This window comes from Musa acuminata, chromosome BXJ2-5, assembly GCF_036884655.1.
Source record: "Musa acuminata AAA Group cultivar baxijiao chromosome BXJ2-5, Cavendish_Baxijiao_AAA, whole genome shotgun sequence".
NCBI lineage: Eukaryota > Viridiplantae > Streptophyta > Magnoliopsida > Zingiberales > Musaceae > Musa > Musa acuminata.
Genome location: NC_088342.1, coordinates 25,900,620 through 25,920,617, shown reverse-complemented (window position 1 = coordinate 25,920,617; position 19,998 = coordinate 25,900,620).

The window sequence follows — 19,998 nt, the reverse complement described above, 5'->3', positions numbered from 1 at the left end:
ATAAAGGATTTCATGTTATGAATTTCAAGAGATCAAGATCATGATTTCAATAAAAAATTATTCAAATTTAAATCATCAAAATCATTATCAAAATCCAAGAGATTCACAAAGATGATACAAATGGATTCATCAAAATCAATAAGATTGAGCAAAATAATTTTCAAGAATGTTATCCTCTTTTCGATTATTTCAAAACATATGATTTTGTTTCATTTATACCAAATAAAAACATTTATCATGTTTAAAACCGAAAGAGTAAGATTTATTACAACAAAAATCAATAAGGTACTTTCATTATGGTAAAAATCAATGATCCATAAATCGTAAAAGATTTATCATCCATAATTTCAAAATTTATTAAGCATGATCATTATGCATGACACTAAAACATGGTTTCAAAATGCTTAATATTTTCATTGCACAATTTAATCATTATGCATCATTATTTTTTCAAATTCTAACATACACAATTTCAAAACTATATCTTTTATTTTTCATGCATGATACAAATAAATCAATCATCAATATCGGCATATCATACATGATATTCAAGCATTCATGATAAATCATTTTGGCAACATTATCATAGCTATTCAAATGATAGTATCTAAATGTCAAAATTCATTACATCCTATCATGCATGATCATTAACTTCTTATTTGAATTTCATGCATTATTTTGTTTCATCACATAAGGAATATCAAGAAGAGTTATTGGGTGATGAGATAAATATTTCATGAGTACAAGGAATTGCATGAAAATCATATCATGAAAAGATAATAATAGAAGACACGTTTTGTTTTGAAAAATCTCCTCTTAAATAATCAAGAAAAAATCTTAGGAGATCACGATATAGATAAAATTCATTCAATCTTAGAATAAGATATTAATTCAAGCATATAAAATTTCTCAATTCATTATGAATCATAAAAAGAATTATGGTTCTGAAATATCACGATTCATTTAGAAAAATTTTCTCTTTAGTGCACGATAAGAAGAAGTATAGCAATGATACCAATCATAATTCATTTGGATAATAGATGCTAAAAAGGAACATTGATGATACAAGATCTTGATTTTTATAGAGTAAATCTCAAGTTATAAATCTCGAAAAATCAAGATAAAGCTCATTCAAATTCAAATCGTCAAATCAAAATCATTTTCAAGATATTCATAAAAGATGATAAAATAGATTCATCAAACCAAGAATTTTCAAGAAAAATACTTTTATCTATTTAGTTGTTTCATATAAGTATGCCTTTGTCCTTTTTGTGCCAAAATATATATATATATATATCATCAATCATTTAGGATCGAAAAACAAATTTCTTCATAACAACCATCAAGATCATTATGTATAACTTTTAAAATCTCATGCATAAAATGGTATTAAAACATTTAATATTTTCATTCCATCATTTTGCATTTTTATTGAACATAATTTTGAATGATTCTTATAGATAACTAAAACTTCTTTAGTTTTAATTTATATGATTAACTTTATCTTAGCATGCTCAAATTTTGTTCATATGTCAAAACCATACATCATGTTTGAAAACCAAAGACAAGGTTCAAAAAAAAAAAAAATCATCAAGCCTTCCATTCAAAAGTCATGCATCGTCATTGAAAATCAATATGGAAATCGTCAAAATACAAATTCTTGCTTCTCAATCACATATATAAGATTAATCTTACTAGGTGTATAAGCATTAGATTTATATCTAACATTTTACTGCATTAACATAACACATGCAATTTTCAAGAAAATTAATCCTAAACTAAATTAAAAATAACTCAAGAAAGTATTATGTAATATCGAAATAAATTAGTGGGATTTTGATTACCTCATTGTTGTAAGAGGGTGAGGCATAGTTTTCCACCTCGCCTTTCTTGATTTTCTCCTCGTCTTCGGAAGAGCTCAATTCATCCCAACTTTTGTTCTTCTTGCGTTCAAAGCAAGTAGTTCCATTCTTTTTGCTTTTTAATTTTTGTTTCATTTGTAGTTTAAGTTCACCATCACTTGAGCTTATGCTCGAGTGGTATTCATGTGTTCTATGTCCCAAATCCTTCCTATCATTTGGAAGGTTGTTCTCGAGTTTCTTTTTTGTCACATTGTTCATTTCGTAGGTCATTAGAGACCCAATAAGTTCTTCGAGAGGGAATGTTTTAAGGTCCTTGGCCTCTTGAATGGCCGTAACTTTTGGATCCCAACTTTTTGGAAGGGATCTTAAGATTTTAGTGACTAGTTCAAAATTAGAAAAACTTTTACCAAGAGCTTTGAGTCCATTGATGACATCCGTGAACCGGGTGTACATGTCTCCGATGGACTCACTTGGTTTCATCCGGAAAAGTTCGTAAGAATGCACAAGAATATTGATTTTGGATTCTTTCACTCGGCTAGTGCCTTCATGAGTGACCTCTAGAGTTCTCCAAATATCAAAAGCCGAGTCACACATCGAAACACGATTAAATTCATTTTTGTCAAGTGCACAATATAAGGCATTCATAGCCTTTGCATTTAGAGAAAACATCTTCTTCTCCAAATCAAATCAATGATTCATTGGGAGAGAAGACATTTCAAATCCATTTTCGACTTTGTGCCATAAATTCAAATCCAAAGAAAGTAAGAAAACTCTCATTCGAGTTTTCCAATAAGTGTAGTCCGTCCCATTGAAAAAGGGAGGACAAATGAAAGAGTGACCCTCTTGAAAGCCGTAAAGAGCCATTTATATTTGGGTGTTAAACCAAGGTAGAAAAACGTGGCTCTGATACCAATTGTTAGGATCGGAGCGGCACTAAGAGGGGGGGGGGTGAATTAGTGCAGCGGATTAAAACTTCGGTTTCAGAAAATCTTTCGTACGATAAGAACAGAACTTGAAAAGTTTAAATTGAAAGCGTATTCTTAAAGTTGCGCAGCAAGGGTAATAAGGAACTAAAGCAGTAAGAAGATTTGCAGTAATGTAAATGACAATAATGAAATGCAAACCAGAGATTACGCCGATTTAGAGTGGTTCGGTCAAATGACCTACATCCACTTGCGAGGCCCCTCTTCGATGAGGCTCCCACCTTCCACTAGCAAATCTCTTGAAAGTGAAGGGTGAATACCCCTCTTACAACTTTTACAAGTGGTTCACTCTCTTACAGATTTTCAGCAAGAAAGAAGGAGGTGAACACTAGCAAATTGAAAACAAGACAAGCTAACACTTTTCTAAGGCCTTTCTCTCAAACACTTGCTGCTCAAAAACTTGTTCTCTCAGCTGAGATTTGAGGGGTATTTATAGGCCTCAAGAGGATTCAAATTTGGGCTTCAAAATTTGAATTCTCTTTGGGTTCCTGCTGCTGGTGGTGCCACCGCCCAGCCAAGCGGTGCCACCGCCCAGCGCTCGGGTGCTGGGCGGTGCCACCGCCCAGCCAGGAGGTGTCACCGCCCAGCTCTTGGGTGCTGGGCGATGCCACCGCCCAGCTCTTGGGTGCTGGGCGATGCCACCGCCCAGCCCAGGCGGTGCCATCGCCTAGGCTAAATCAGCTCACTGGTTGGGCTCCAAAGTTGGCCCAAACCAGTCCGAACTCGGGTCCAATTGGCCCCTACTTGGGTTATAGGATTAACACCTAATCCTAACCCTAATGAACATGCTAACTACGAATTTAAAGATATTTTCTAAGCTATTACAAAGTTCGTAAGTCAAGACTTCTTCCGGCGAGCTTCTGGCGAACTTCCGACGGTCTTCCGATAAACTCTCGGAAACCATTCTGCGGACTCCCGGCAAGCTCCTAGACTTCACGATTTGATCTTGGCGAGTTCCGATGAGCTTCTTCGGCAAGCTCCGATCTTTCTCGGCGAGCTCCGCGAACTTCCAACGAACCTTCCGGCGAGCTTCCGAAAAACCCTTCGGCAAGCTCCCTACTCATTCTCGGTTAGTTCCGGCAGCATTCCCGACGAACCTTCGGACTTCCGTCGAACTCTCGAACTCCCAACGAATCCTTCGCGCTTGACTCTGGCACTTTGTTTTGCTTTATGTCTTTGTCGTTATCGTAGTTAATCCTACACACACAAGCAAACACTATACTCCGATCTAGACAATTATTATAACGCAAATTGACATTCTGTTGCCCGGCACGTCATTGGTTGGCACTTCGTCCGATTCTTCGGTGCATCGTCCTCTCTTGCGGCTTGTTGCCCAATCGGCGGTTGACCTCCGCAACCCCGATATCCTTGGCGCAATTTCGCTCTCCTTGGCCCGATGCCCGACGCCCGAAGCCTTCTGCCATCCAATATCCTGACGTGATCTCCTCCGACGCAACGTCAATTCCTCCTACGTTAATTGTCTAATCCTGATCGAGTAGACCTGTATCACTCAAAATGTAGTCAAACATTTAAACACAATCAATTAGTTTCATCATCAAAATCCGAGATTCAACATAGCACTGGGCCATTGGGTGGTACCACCACCTGACACCCTACTAGGGGCAATACTGTTGAATCTCGGATTTTGATGATGAAACTAATTGATTGTGTTTATATGTTTAACTGCATTTTGAGTGATGCAAGTCTACTCGATCAGGATTAGACAATTAAGGCAAGAGGAATTGACGTTGCGCCGGAGGAGATCGCATTAGGATATTGGATGGCAGAAGGCTTCGGAAGTCGAGCATCGGGCCAAGAGCGAAATTGCGCGAAGGATATCGGGGTTGCAGAGGTCAACCGCCGATTGGGCAACAAGCCGTAAGAGAGGACGATGCGTTGAAGAATCAGACGAAGCACCAACCAATGACGTGCCGGGCAACAGAATGTCAATTCACGTTGTAATAATTGTCTAGATCGGAGTAGAGTTTTGGCTTATGTGTGCAGGATTAACTACGATAATGATGAAGTCATAAAGCGAAACAAAGTGTCGGAGTCAAGCGCGAAGGATTTGTTGCAAGTTCGAGAGTTCGACGAAAGTCCAAAGGTTCGTCCGGAGTGCTGCCGGAACTAGCCGAGAATGAGTAGGGAGCTTGCCGAAGGGTTTTTCGGAAGCTCGCCGAGAAAGATCGGAGCTTGCCGAAGAAGCTCGTTGGAATTCGCTAAGATCAAATCGCGAAGTCTAGGAGCTTGCCGAGAGTCCACAGAATGGTTTCCGAGAGTTCGTCGAAAGACCGCCGGAAGATCACCGGAAGCTTGCCGGAAGAAGTCTTGACTTGTGGACTTTGTAATAGATTAGGAAACGTCTTTAAAGTTCGTAGTTAGCACATTAATTAGGATTAGGATTAAAAGATAATCCTATATCTTGGTTAGGGGCCAACTGGGCCCAAAATTAGACTTGGTTTAGGCTAAATTTGAAGCCCAACCAGTGACCCGAAGGGTCTGGTGGTGGCACCGCCCAGCACCCGAGAGCTGGGCGGTGGCACTGCTTGGGCTTGGCGGTGGCACCGCCCAGCACCCGAGAGCCAGGCGGTGGCACCGCTTGGCTGGGCGGTGGCACCACCAGTCCACTGTCAGTGTCTGACACTAACAGGCGGTGGCACCGCCACTGACAAGCGGTGGCACCTCCAGCATTGGGAACCCAAAGAGAATTCAAATTTTGGAGCCCAAATTTGAATCCTCTTGAGGCCTATAAATGCCCCTCAAATCTCAGCTGAGATTACAACCTTTTGAGAAGCTAGAAGTTGAGAAAAACTTTAGGAAAAGTCTTGTTTTCAATAGCTTAAGTGTTCACCACCTTTCTTTTCATTGAAATCTTTGTAAAAGGGTGAACCACTTATAAGAGGTTGTAAGAGGGGTGTAAGAAGGAGGTTGATCTTTGCCTAGTAAAGGAAGATCATTAGTGGATGCCGGTGGCCTCGACGGAAGAGGAATCGGAGGAGTGGATGTAGGTCACGATTGACCGAGCCACTATAAACTACCGTCTTCTCTGGTTTGCATTTTATTCTTGCCATTTACATACTGCAAACTACTTTACTTAGTCACTATGCTTCCATACGCTTCTAAGTTATTAAGCTTTTCTAGTTCGGTTTTTTATCGTATGAAAGATTTTTCCAAAACCGAAGTTTTAATCCGCTGCACTAATTCACCCCCCCCCCCCTCTTAGTGCCGCTCTGATCCTAACAATTGGTATCAGAGCCACGGTTTTCTACTTTGGTTTAACACCCAAATAGAAATGGATCTTTATGGCTTTCAAGAGGGTCACTCTCTCATTCGTCCCCCCTTTTTCAATGGGATGGACTACACTTGTTGGAAAACTCGAATGAGAGTTTTCTTACTTTCTTTGGATTTGAATTTTTGGCACATTGTCGAAAATGGATTTGAAATGTCTTCTCTCCTAATAAGCCATTGGAATGATTTGGAGAAGAAGATGTTTTCTCTAAATGCAAAGGCTATGAATGCCTTATATTGTGCACTTGACAAAAATGAATTTAATCGCGTTTCGATGTGTGACTCGGCTTTTGATATTTGGAGAACTCTAGAGGTCACTCATGAAGGCACTAGCCGAGTGAAAGAGTCCAAAATCAATATTCTTATGCATTCTTACGAACTTTTCCGAATGAAACCAAGTGAGTCCATCGGAGACATGTACACCCGTTTCACGGATGTCATCAATGGACTCAAAGCTCTTGGTAAAAGTTTTTCTAATTTTGAACTAGTCACTAAAATCTTAAGATCCCTTCCAAAAAGTTGGGATCCAAAAGTTACGGTCATTCAAGAGGCCAAGGACCTTAAAACATTCCCTCTCGAAGAACTTATTGGGTCTCTAATGACCTACGAAATGAATAATGTGACAAAAAGGAAACTCGAGAACAACCTTCCAAAGGACAGGAAAGATTTCGGACATAGAACATATGAAGACCACTCGAGCATAAGCTCAAGTGATGATGAACTTAAACTACAAATGAAACAAAAAGAAAAAAGAAAAAAGAATGGAACTACTTGCTTTGAACGCAAGAAGAATAAAAATTGAGATGAATTGAGCTCTTCCAAAGACGAGGAGAAAATCAAGAAAGGCGAGGTGGCAAACTACGCCTCAACCACTTTCAACAATGAGGTAATCGAAATCCCCCTAATTTATTTCGAAATTACATAATACTTTCATGAGTTATTTTTAATTTAGTTTAGGATTAATTTTCTTGAAAATTGCATGTGTTATGTTAATGCAATAAAATGTTAGATATAAATCTAATGCTTATACACCTAGTAAGATTAATCTTATGTATGTGCTTGAGAAGTAAGAATGTGTATTTTGATGATTTCTTTATTGATTTTCAATGACGATGCATGACTTTTGAAAGGAAGGCTTGATGATTTTTTTTATGAACCTTGTCTTTGGATTTCAAACATGATGTATGGTTTTGACATATGAACAAAATTTGAGCATGCTAAGATAAAGTCAATCATATAAATTAAAACTAAAGAAGTTTTAGTTATCTATAAGAATCATTCAAAATTATGTTCAATAAAACCAATGCAAAATGATGGAATGAAAATATTAAATGTTTTAATACCATTTTATGCATGAGATTTTAAAAGTATTTTTCTTGAAAATTCTTGGTTTGATGAATCTATTTTATCATCTTTTTATGAATATCTTGAAAATAATTTTGATTTGATGATTTGAATTTGAATGAGCTTTATCTTGATTTTTCGAGATTTATAACTTGAGATTTACTCTATAAAAATCAAGATCTTGTATCCTCAATGTTCCTTTTTAGCATCTATTATCCAAATGAATTATGATTGGTATCATTGCTATATTTCTTCTTATCGTGCACTAAAGAGAAAATTTTCCTAAATGAATCGTGATATTTCGAAACCACAATTCTTTTTATAATTCATAATGAATTGAGAAATTTTATATGCTTGAATTAATATCTTATTATATGATTGAATGAATTTTATCTATATCATGATCTCCTAAGATTTTTCCTTGATTATTTAAGAGGAGATTTTTTCAAAACAAAATGTGTCTTCTATTATTATCTTTTCATGATATGATTTTTATGCAATTCCTTGTACTCATGAAATATTTATCTCATCACCCAATAACTCTTCTTGATATTCCTTATGTGATGAAACGAAATAATGCATGAAATTCAAATAAAAAGTTAATGATCATGCATGATAGGTTGTAATAAATCTTACACTTTCGGTTTTAAACATGATATATGTTTTTATTTGGCATAAATGAAATAAAATCATATGAATTGAAACAACTAAAACGAGAAAAATATTTTTTCCTTGAAAATTTATTTTTCTCTATCTTATTGATCTTGATGATTATTATGATAAATCTATATATGCCATTTTGAATCTCTTGAAAATAATGTTGAGATTTTGATGAATTTGATGATTTGAATTTGAATGAGTTTGTATTTAAATTATGATCTTGATTTCTTGAATTTACTACTTGAGATTCTTTTTTAATCACAATCTCTTCTTTGTACACATACAATTTTTGTTATTTATAAAAGGAAGAGATTTGATAAAATGAATCATGTCTTTTGGTATTCAAATGGTCTTATCTTTGATGATATAATTTCTTTATATCTATGATATAAATGCCTTGAAATGATTGAAATATTTTACACTTTTATGCTCTTCCCTACTTCTTTCTTGTTTTCAATGATAAAACGGGGAGAAGTTTTGATCATGCATGGTAGGATATAATTTGACAAAATTTATACTATCATGAAACATTTATGATTTGCAATGATGCATGCAATACTTGTGCTTTCTAATTATGAAGTGATGTATTGCATATGATGTAATCATGATTTTAAATGCTATGAGTTTTTGCTAAAATGATAAATGTTGATTTAATGTTTTGTATCATGAATGCTCTAAATGATGATTGTTTGGTATCATGATCAAAATATTGATAAATAGTTAAAAATTTTAGTATCATATCCTCATAATGTCGATCGATTTATTCAATATCGTGCATGAATGAAATATAAGATTTTTGAAAATATGCATATTTTAATTTGAAAATATAATGATGCACAAATAAGAATGACACTTAACCCCTATCATGATTTGAAGATTATAGTATTGTTATTCCCTTCTATTTGATAATGACATAGGGGGAGCAAATTTTGCTAGCTAGCTCGCAAATATCAAGAGAAGCAATGAGTGCTATTCAAGATATTATGCATTCTGATAAGAAATTGCTATGTAATTATGAATGATGATATGATATTATGCATGTAATACTTCAACTTATGATAATGATGCATGCAATGATAAAATATTCATGATGAAAAATTATCTTAACATTCATAACTTGATTATTCATCCTTTGTCATGATTTTGAAATCGTTGTAAAAGGAAAAAGAACTACAAAATTGTATTATTCTTTTCTTTTTGACAATGACAAAGGGGGAGAAATATTGCTCGCTCATGAGGCAAAATTTGAAAACTTGCACATTACAAAAGAAGCAAAACTTGCAACTTGTACATTGTAATAGGAAGCAAGAATCATGAGCTTACACAAGAAAGCTATCTTGTATTTGCTTTCGTAATTTTTTGCTAGCTTGTATGTAGTAAAACTTGCATATCGTAAAAAGTGCTAGCTTATAGTCTAAAGAGAAACATATAGTTGCTATCTCAAAATGCAAAATATGCTAACTTGCTACAGAAGCAAAATTGCTAGCTCAAAATTGCAAAGGAAGCAAAAATTTGCTAGCTTGCAACTTGCATATCGTGAAAACTGCTAGCTAGTAGTCTAAAGAGAAGCAATCAATAGCTATCTCAAGAAGACCAAACATGCTAAACTTACACATCTTTAATCGTTATATTGCATGATGATAAAACTTGATATTATGTTTTTCATGCAATAAGTTGAATTCATCTCTCGAACACATAGAAAGTGACACTTCTCCTTTTTGTTGATGACAAAGGGGGAGAAGTATGTTGATGACATGACATGTGATGCATAAGTTTTATGTATATGTTCATGATGATGTGTTGCAAGTATTAATGATGAATATTGCAATGACTTGAATTTAGTTTGAATTCAAGGTTCTATCGATGACATTGATAGGGGGAGTTTGGTTAAAGTCCGGGGAGTTAAGGTTAACTCCGTTAGTCATCAATTAGTTGTCATCATTAAAAAGGGGGAGATTGTTGAATCTCAGATTTTGATAATGAAACTAATTTATTGTATTTATATGTTTAACTGCATTTTGAGTGATGCAAGTCTACTCGATTAGGATTAGACAATTAAGGCAGGAGGAATTGACGTTGCGCTGGAGGAGATCACGTTAGGATATTGGATGGCAGAAGGCTTCGGACGTCGGGCATCGGGCCAAGAGCGGAATTGCGCGAAGGATATCGGGGTTGCAGAGGTCAACCGCCGATTGGGCAACAAGCCGCAAGAGAGGACGATGCACTAAAGAATCAGACGAAGCACCAACCAATGACGTGCCGGGCAACAGAATGTCAATTCACGTTGTAATAATTGTCTAGATCGGAGTAGAGTTTTGGCTTGTGTGTGCAGGATTAACTACGATAACGACGAAGACATAAAGCGAAATAAAGTGTCAGAGTCAAGCACGAAGGATTTGTTGCAAGTTCGAGAGTTCGATGGAAGTTCGAAGGTTCGTCAGGAATGCTGCCGGAACAAGCCGAGAATGAGTAGGGAGCTTGCCGAAGAGTTTTTCGGAAGCTCGCCGGAAGATTCGTTGGAAGTTCGCGGAGCTCACCGAGAAAGATCGGAGCTCGCCGAAGAAGCTCGTTGGAACTCGCCAAGATCAAATCGTGACGTCTAAGAGCTTGCCGGGAGTCCGCAGAATGGTTTCCGAGAGTTCGTCGGAAGACCGCCGGAAGATCACCGGAAGCTCGCCGGAAGAAGTCTTGACTTGCGGACTTTGTAATAGCTTAGGAAACGTCTTTAAAGTTCGTAGTTAGCACATTAATTAGGATTAGGATTAAAAGATAATCCTATATCCTGGTTAGGGGCCAATTGGGCCCAAAATTAGACTTGGTTTGGGCTAAATTTGAAGCCCAACCAGTGAACCGAAAGGTCTGGCGGTGGCACCGCCAGACTGGGCGGTTGCACCGCCCAGCACCCGAGAGCCAGGCGGTGGCACCGCCTGGGCTGGGCAGTGGCACCGCCAGTCCACTGTCAGTGTCTGATACTGACAAGCGGTGGCACCGCCAGCATCGGGAACCTAAAGAGAATTCAAATTTTGTAGCCCAAATTTGAATCCTCTTTAGGCCTATAAATACCCCTCAAATCTCAGCTGTGATTACAACCTTTTGAGAAGCTAGAAGTTGAGAAAAACTTTAGGAAAAGTCTTGTTTTCAATAGCTTGAGTGTTCACCTCCTTTCTTTTCATTGAAATCTTTGTAAAAGGGTGAACCACTTGTAAGAGGTTGTAAGAGGGGTGTAAGAAGGAGGTTGATCTTCGCCTAGTAAAGGAAGATCATTAGTGGATGCCGGTGGCCTCGACGGAAGAGGAATCAAAGGAGTGGATGTAGGTCACGATTGACCGAACCACTATAAACTACCGTCTTCTCTTGTTTGTATTTTATTTTTGCCATTTACATACTGCAAACTACTTTACTTAGTCACTACGCTTCCATATGCTTCTAAGTAATTAAGCTTTTCAAGTTCGGTTTTTTATCATACGAAAGATTTTTCCAAAACCGAAGTTTTAATCCGCTGCACTAATTCACCCCCCCTCTTAGTGCCGCTCTGATCCTAACAGATACCACCGCCTAGACTAGTGGTACCACCGCCCGACATAGTCTCAGAGACCTTGCCATGATGGTGTCATCTCTTGGGTCACTGTTTGGGTCTTTTATTAGGCCCAACATAATCCTTACATAGGCCCAACTGGCCCATAATTGGGTTGGCCAAATTTCAAACTCAATTACGTGCTAACTATGAAATCTAAGACATACTTAAGCTAAATAAGTCCGTAAGTCTTGGTTTCTTCCAGCGAGCTTCTGGCGATCTTCCAATGAACTTCTGACGATCTCTCGGTAATGTTCCAGCGGACTCTCGACAAGCTCCTAGACTTCATGATGATCTTCTTAGTGAGTTTCGATGAGCTTCTCTAGCAAGCTCCGAGACTTCTTGACTAATTCCGACAGAACTTCTAACGTCCGGACTTCCGACGAACTCTCGAACTCCTAACGAAATCGCGTCCCTGACTTTGGGACTTCATTTTGCTTTATGCTTTGCTGTCATAGTAAATCCTGCATATGTAAAAATACACTTCGATCTAGACAATTAATACTAAGCATGAATCAAGTTATTCGGCATATCATTGATCCCTTGATGCTTCGTCCGATTCTTCGATGCATCGTCCTCTCTTGTTGCCTATTGCCCAATCGGCCAGTTGACTCTGCAACTCCGTTATCCTTGGTGCAATATCTGCTCTTCTTGGCCTGAGGCCTGAATCCATGGCCTGAAGACTTTTGTCGATATGTTGACCGATCCTTCGGCTCGACGTCCAATCTTCTGACATGTTCCTCCAGCCCAACATGATTCTTCGTGCTTTAATTGTCTCATCTTGATCGAAGCATCCCACATCACTAAAAACATAGATCAAATCATAAACACTTATCAATTGGTTTCATCATCAAAATCCGAGATTCAGCACCTTGGTGTCTCAAGCCTAAGGACCAAATACACCATTGGGACTACGGAATCACTGTTTGACAATAAGATATCATGAACTATCCAGTATTCCCTAAGTGGATCAATCAGTGAACTCATTCTCCAATTAGCACCTGTACTATATCCATAGTGTTCCCACATGAGCAACTATGAGACCAGTTGCATCCATCATATGGACAAGTATACAATACACCAGTCTGCCCGGTAATCTCGATATCCCTCTCGAGTAACCTATGACTAGGATTATTTAGGATCTGTGTTTAAAGGCAAATCGATCTCATTATCGTGATCTCATCATAATCTGATTCTCATTACACAGATCCAAGGATATCATAATATATATATATATATATATATATATATATATATATATATATATATATATATATATATATATATATGCAACAAGCAATATAAAGTGATAAATGCCAAAATATAATAAGTAAAAAAGACTACGTGTCAAGTCACACGTGCCATCACTCACGTGATTGGCTTGCAGGGCACATATGACTAGCCACCTCAACTAAAGTAAGGATTTTAGCTGAAATCAATTTCCAAAGAGATGAAACAAAAATAGGCTAATTCGATCAAAGCTCGATTCTGACAGAATTTGAGAGGCACATTGCATGAATTATTTGGATAACCAATTATGCTCCAAATTGCACAAAATTAGAGTCATTCGAAAGATGTATAATCTAATTTTAGATATATCATGTTTTGTATAAATAAGATTTTCCAATAAAGAGTTATAAATAATTTATTAACCAAAGGTCAGAGAATATTATCTTTGTTTTGTAGAATTTATAGAGTTAATTAGAATAGATAATTCTGTTAGGATCAATAGCAGCACTAAGAGAGGGGGGGTGAATTAGTGCAGCGAAAAATTCTTCGATTTCATAAAATAATTCATACGTTCGATGGAAATCGATTCGGAAAGATAGCAACTTGAAACGTAAGAGAGCATAAGCATAGTGAAAGCAAGATGAGGAGGAGAAGTAGTTTTCTATGAAATGATTTACAGTTTAAAGTAAATTGCTCAAAATAAAATTATGTTAGGATCAAGAGCGGTACTAAGAGGGGGCGAGGGGGGGGGGTGGTGGGGGTTGAATTAGTGTAGCGAAAAATTCTTTAATTTCGTAAAATAATTCGTACGTTCGATGGAAATCGATTCGGAAAGATAGCAACTTGAAACGTAAGAGAGAGTAAGCATAGTGAAAGCAAGATGGGAGGAGAAGTAGTTTGCTATAAAATGATTTGCAGTTTAAAGTAAATTGCTCGAAATGAAATAATGTAAACTAGAATTTAGAGTGGTTCGGTCAATGTGACATATATCCACTTTTGGATTCTTCCTCCGTCGAGGTCATCAATGTCCACTAAAGGCCTTCCTTCAATAGGTAAAGACCAACCACCTTTTACAGCTCTTTCTCCTTTTGTCAGGTTTAGGAGAGAACCCTTACAAGCCTTACTCCTCTTTCTTGAATGGTTACAAAGCAAAGAGAGGGAGGAGAAAAACTCTAACACTTTTACAACTCAAAGATTCAAGATTATAATCTCACTTTTGGTACCCTTTCATATAGAAAAGGGTAGGGTATTTATAGCCCCCAATGGCTTCAAAAATGGAGCCAAAAAGTGTTTTATCTTGATTTTCCAAGGTATTGGCAGTACCACCGCCATTATTGGGCGGTACTACCACTTGACATTGGGCGGTACTATCGCTTGACAGAGCTCGGAGATCGAGCTCTGACGGTACCACTACTTGACAGGGGTGGTACCACCATTGTCAATAATAATTGCTGGTGGTACCACTGCCCAGACCACCTGGGAGACTTGGTCTTCCAAGTGGTGCCACCGTCGGCCCTGGCAATGCCACTGCTAGTCAGAGTCCAGCAACCGGGTTGGGCCTTGTATTCAGCCCAAACCATCCTAGCTCCGAGCCTAGTTGGCCCGAATAGAATTGATGAGATTATCTCTTAAATCAAACTCTAATTATCATTCTAACTACAATTTGTTGAATCTCGTATTTTGATGATGAAACCACTTGATATATGTTTATGATTTAATTTGCGTTTTGAGCGACGCAGGATGCTTCGATTAGGATGAGACAATTAAAGTAGGAAAAATCATGTTGTGCCGAAGGAACATGTTAGAAGATTGGACGTCGGGCCAATGGATCGGTCGACGTATCGACAGAAGGCTTCAAGCCGTGGACTCGGGCATCGGGCCAAGAAGAGCAGGTATTGTGCTAAGGATATCGGAGTTGCGGAGTCAATTGGCCGATTGGGCAATAGGCCGCAGGAGAGGACGATGCGCCGAAGAATCGGACGAAGTGTCGAGGGACCAATGACATACCGAACAACTTGGTTAATTACTTAGGATTAATTGTCTCGATCGAAGTTTTATTTTACATGTGCAGGATTAACTACGATGGAAGTAAGACATGCAGTAGGAGTTGCGTTGGAGTCAAGACTATGATCACGTTGGGGATTCGAGAGTTCGATAGATGTTCAGACGGTCGTCGGAGGTTCTGCGGGAACAAATTTGAGAAGTCTAGGAGCTTGCCAAAGAAGCTCATCAGAACTCACCAAGTGGATCATCACAAGTCTAGGAGTTTGCCTGAAGTCTGCCGGAGCATCACCGAAGGTTCGTCGGAAGTTCGCCGGAAGCTCACTGAAAGAAAAGATTGACGCACCGGAGCAAGTTGCAGTAAATGTATTAAGAAATACCATAGTTAGCATGTAGATTAAGTTAGGAATGGAAGGTGATCCCATTAACTTAATCAGGGGGTAATTGGGCCCTTGATAGACCCAAATTGGGCCGAATGGATCAACCCATTCGGACTAGAATTCCTGCTAGGTAGTGGCACCACTAGGGTCGGCGGTGGCACCACCCAGGAGATAGTCTACCAGGAAAGCTGAGCGGTTAAATCATGTCAACCGCCTAGGTTAAGCTGTGGCACCGCTTGGGCTTAGTCTCCGAGCGAGATTGGGCAGTGCAATCGCCCTAGTCAAGCGATGGCACTGCCTGGGCTCAGTATCCGAGCAAGACTAGGTGGTGCAACCGCTCCTGTCAAGCGGTGGCACAGCCCAGAGGCTCAGTCTCCGAGCTGCCAAGCGATTGTAACGTCCCAGTCAGGAGGTAGTACCGCCAAGACCTCGGAAATCCGAGAAAAGACATTTTTGAGCTCCAAATTCAAACCAGTTTGGGGCCTATATATACCCCACCCTTTCCTGCATGAAAGGGCACCGAAAATCCAATCTTACTTTATGATTTTTAGAGCTCAAAAGTGTTGTAAATGCTAGAAGTTCTCCTCCCTCTTTTCTTCCAAGTTTTGATCTTTCAAGAGAGGAGAGAAAAGTTTGTAAGGGTTGTCTCCTAAGCCCGTCAAAAGGAGTGAAACTGTAAAAGGGTGGTTGGCCTTCGCCTATTGAAGGAAAGCCTCTAGTGGACGTCAGTGACCTCATCGGAGGAGGAAGCCAAAAGTGGATGTAGGTCAAGATTGACTGAACCACTCTAAATCTCTATTTGCATTTACTTTTTGTTCTCTATCTTAACTGCAAACTGCCTCCATAGCTTTACTTTAACTTCACTTTGCCTAATCTAAGTTAAAACAACTTCCGAATCGGCTTTTATATCGAAATCGCTTTTATCGTACGAACATCGTATTTTGGTTTGCAATTACATTCTGTTCTCTATCTTAACTGCAAACTGCCTCTATATCTTTACTTTAAATGCATCTCACTTGATCACAAGTTAAAGTGATTTCCGAATCAGCTTTCTTACCGAAATCGTTTTTATCGTACGAACGTCGTTTTAAATCGTCGAAAGTTTTCCACTGCACTAATTCACCCCCCTCCCCCCTCTTAGTGCTCTTGATCCTAACAATTGGTATCCGAGCCTGATATTTCTCATTTCGAATTCATACCCGAGAGAAATGGCTCTTCATGGCTTTCAAGAGGGTTTATCGGTTGTTCGTCCACCGTTGTTTAACGGATTGGATTACACTTATTGGAAAACTCGAATGAGAGTTTTCTTGATTTCTATAAATTTGGATTTATGGAATATTATTGAAAACGATTTTCAACTTCCCTCTAAACCGATGAACGAATGGTCGGATTTGGAGAAGAAGTATTTTTCTTTAAACGCAAAGGCTATGAATGCCTTATTTTGCGCTTTGGACAAAAATGAGTTCAATCGGATTTCTACATGTGAAATGGCTTTTGATATTTGGCAAACACTTGAAATCACGCACGAGGGAACTAGTAGAGTCAAAGACTCGAAGGTTAACATTTTATTGCATGATTTTGAGCTTTTTCGAATGTAACCAAGCGAGACTATAGGCGACATGTACACCCGTTTCACGGATGTCGTCAATAATCTAAGAGTTCTTGATAAATCTTTTTTGAATTTTGATCTCGTAAGCAAGATCTTAAGATCCCTTCCAAAAAGGTGGGATCCTAAAAGAACCGCAATATAAGAGATAAAAAATTTAAATGATTTTCCATTAGAAGAATTAATCGGGTCATTAATGACCTATGAAATGACACTTTTGGAACATTTTGAACCCGATGAGTACTTGAATCACCTTCCAAATAATAGGAAGGATTTGGAACTCCGGACAAATGAATACCACTTGAGCGATGACTCAAGTGATGAGGACAGTGATGAATTTGAACTTCGAACACTAAATCTTAATAAGTTTATTAAATAAAAATATAAAATAAACAATGAACTTGAACGGAGGAAGAGGCCAAAGAAGAGGAAGGCAACCAAGGATGAATCAAGAACTTCCAAAGGTGAAACGACGAATTGGGCTTTGATGGGCTTCGACTACAAGGTAAGTAACTCAACTCTCTTGAATTATTTTGAAATTACTTGAAGTTTTTCATGAGTGCTTAATTTATATAGTAGGAATAGGAAATAAAAAATTATTTTTTAAAAATTATATCATGTTTTTCCTTTTAGCATCATTGAAAAATTAAAAATTTGATCATGAAAAGTATATTGCTAAGGTTTCATGCATGTTATGTTTTGAAATGTTGAATGATGTATGCAACATTAGGGATGATAATTATATGATATGTGATAATGCTTAGGATTAATCCATGCATGTGTATCTTGATGATTTTATGTTATGCATGAGTTTTTTAAGTAAATGTTGATTCAAAACTCTCATTTTAGATTAACATGTTTTTGGTCTAATTATTTTTATGACGAATTAAGATGACATTCTCATGACATATTAAGATGACATAGTGCATGTACATCTATGTATGAATTTCTTGATAGTCTTTTGATGATAGATGTGATATCATGTTGTGTTTGGTCTTGACGGCTTCATGAAAAAACTTATATTTAAATTTTAATTGATGATATATGTTTTCACAAAAGACTTGAATACCCTCACGTGAAATCAGTTATAAGAAATGGAAATGAATTTTATATCCTATTGAGATTAATGAATTTATTTTACCAATCTAGTGAATCTCATGAAAATAAACATGATGAATATTTTGAAAATAAATGAGTGTATAATGCATTTGGTCTTAATGATTTCTCTTTAACATACTTTTTTGAAATCATACTTGATGATGAATATCAAGATATTAAAAGGATGTTGTCATGGAATCATGTTTGTTGATTTGTTTTTTACCTTTTCGTCTTAAATGTTGACACTTGTTTTATTAAAGGTAAAGGCATGCTTATAAGAAGCAAATCACATGAATAGAAATTTATAAAAACAAAATGCGATCCTCAATCTTATCGTCTTTTCAATAAATCTATGCTTGTCATGTATGAATTTATTGAATGTGACTTTGAGGATGATTTCGGATTTCACAAATGCTTGATTCATACTTATGACATGAGACACATTTTAAATATGAATCATGTTCAATGCTTCAATCATGTTACATCTCCCTTAATTCATTTTGTTCTCCTAGATTTATTTACCAAAGAGGAGAATCTTCCGAATGGATGAAATGATACAAATGAATCACTTATCGATATATCTTTTTGAAATATCTTTTTAATGTGATGTTGATAATTTGAGATGCCTGTTGGAATTCATGACATGAGGTAATTGAATCCTTGACTTACTCTTTATATGGCTTGAAAATAGATGTTTAAAATCTTGCATGATGAGTTGTTTTATAAGATTTTACCTTTACGTCTTGAACCTTCATGCTTATCTTGATTTGGCATATAAAGACTAAGGCATGCTTATATGAAAAAGAATCACTTAAAAAATACCTTTCCTATCTGATCAAGATTAATGATTTCATGATATTTTGTGAATCTCGAAATGGATTTTGATGACTTGATTATGAGTTTCAAGTTAACGATTTGACTTGAATGAGTTTTATCTAAATCATAATCTTGATCTTGCAAAATTGGAATCACAAATAATATCTTTTGGTATTCATGAATTGATACTCACAATATGAAAGTATTGGTATACATGACTTGAATTTGATTGAAATATTGCATGCTTAAATTAATCATTCTCCTATGTTTCAAAAATTCTTTAAATGCCTTATGTGATGATTGAAAATTAATTTGCTTTATGATGAATCACAAATCATGACTTGATCTATGATATTGATATATTTTAATCATGATCCTTGGTTGTATAATTCTTTTGCTCTATTAAAAAGATTTGTCAAATGAATCATGTCCTTTTTGAATTTTCTCGATATCATGACATGATATTGTAATATGTCTTGTATAATGATTAAATTTTTTAGCCATTGATTTCTCCCTTCTTTTCGATAATGATAAAGGGGGGGAGTTAGTTTACTAGCCTACATATTTCAAAGGAAGGAAAATTTGCTAGCTCGATCATTTCATTGAAAGAACTTGCTATCACGAACACTACCAATGAATTACAAATCTTGCAATATAAAGAGAAGCAAAGAATTGCTATCTTGAAAGAAGCAAAAAATGCAAAACTTAGAAAACTTGCAATATTATTGCTCTTGCCATGCTTTGTATCAAAAATAGGTTGATATCCTTAAAAGCATCGCATTAAATTTTTTTGTGTATCGAAATGTATCACATGTATCACAAATTAAAATTTTTGAGAGTATTATCATATCATGTTTAACAATTGATGTCTTTCATGACATGATTTCTTTGCATTGTTGTCTTGTATGTATCATGTGATGATTGAAATATTGATTGATACAAATTCATAGTTTATGTAAAAGTCTAAATTATTGGTTACTCTCCTTTTTTTCGGCAATGACATATGGGGAGAAAGATTGCTAGCTCAAGGCAAATGCTGGCTAGCTTGTACTCTTCCATTCTTTTTGACAAAAACAAAGGGGAGAAAGCTTTTGCTAGTCAGAACATGCAAAGAAAAGTAAAGTGCAATCTTGCACAAGAAGCAAGTGTTGAATTG